This window comes from Poecilia reticulata, linkage group LG2, assembly GCF_000633615.1.
Source record: "Poecilia reticulata strain Guanapo linkage group LG2, Guppy_female_1.0+MT, whole genome shotgun sequence".
Classification (NCBI taxonomy): domain Eukaryota; kingdom Metazoa; phylum Chordata; class Actinopteri; order Cyprinodontiformes; family Poeciliidae; genus Poecilia; species Poecilia reticulata.
The window spans coordinates 19,607,128-19,608,650 of NC_024332.1; positions in this window are offsets into that span (position 1 = coordinate 19,607,128).

Sequence of the window (1,523 nt, forward strand, 5' to 3'; positions counted from 1 at the left end):
TCTAAACCAGACTTAAGACTCACAAGCTCTACTCATCTCCTCTCGACCACTGCCCAAACGCTCTGACTCTGGTCGCTATGGTCTGCAACGAGACGGTTCCATCTGGGAGTGATGAGAGACAATAACACCTGAAGTGTTGCTTATATCCACAGCCTGCTTGGTCTCTACGTGGCGAAACAGTTTGAAGCTTCATTGCCTCATTAGCAGCCGGTCGCCGCATGTTAAGCAGAGCGGCTTGTAATGTGGGACTCACCTACCGGTCCGGGATAAATCCATTCTCCTCTCTCTTCTCTGGGCCTTTTCCCCTTTGCAAAGAAACTTTACAAAGACATCTGATCTGTTTCTTACTCATTTTGCTGCTTGTGGCCTCAATGTTGGCGCCAAGTAACCACGAGAATCCAGTTAAAGGATTTTCAAAATAAAAGATCTTCCAGACTCAAATAACACATACAAAGGAAATATTTAATTATTTCTTGCACGGCCCGGTGCCAATTGGTCCACGGACCGGTACCGGTCCACGGCCCGGGGGTTGGGGACCACTGCTCTAGATTATACTAACTCAGATTAAACATAATTTATAACATGGTTTAATATTAACGGTAGCTCGTTGTTAACAATGCGATTTGACAGTTTACTGTCATGAAGTGAATAAAAATTGAGATTTGTTACCTTAAAAAAAATAACACATACTAATCTGAAACAGACTGAGAAGCTCAAATTCACGCATTCAGATCTGACATGTCACCAAAGTTACAAACGTTTTCATTTTTACTTTCCTTTATATTTATTCCCCTCTTTTTCCCCAAGCAGGAAGCACAAAATATAAAAATAAACATTTGGGGAAATCCAGAGGATCAAAATGCAAGGGGAAGTTTATGAGTTTTTGAAAGCAAATCTAAAATATTCTAATTATAATTGTATTRCTCCTTGTTATTGTGTTATGCTTTTAATAGTTTAGGTATCTTAATTATTCCTCTAATTGTTTGGGATAATAATGAGCTTAATTATCAAGAAAAGGCTGAACTGACTGATGCATAAATTAACTCTTAAGGGAGACAAAATAAAACCCTAAATTAATTATTTGAGTTTCTTTTTACTGTTTTCTATGAATTGTGTCTGTTCCAGAGCTGCAAGTCTTTTATTTACTAAAAGGATTCAGACTGAAAACTTATAAAGTGAAAAACAAAAAACAACAGAAAAGTTGTGCAGACACCGGCAGGATGGAAATATTACTTATTGAGACTTTTCCTKGATTAAACTAGATATTAACCTATAAAGTCCCTCCAAAATAAAATTACAGTTAATACAACATTTTTGACAGGTTTTAAATAATTAACATTTCTGCATCAGCAGGATACTATCTAACCTGAGGGCTTAGATTAAGACAGTTTAATATTTCTGTTGTAAATTCTAGGATTTTCTCACATTAATGAACATTATCAGATATTATATTGGTAAAATTAAGTGATTTATCTAAACAGAAACGATCTGATGTCCTGCTGCCTCTCCTCCTCCTCTTCCTC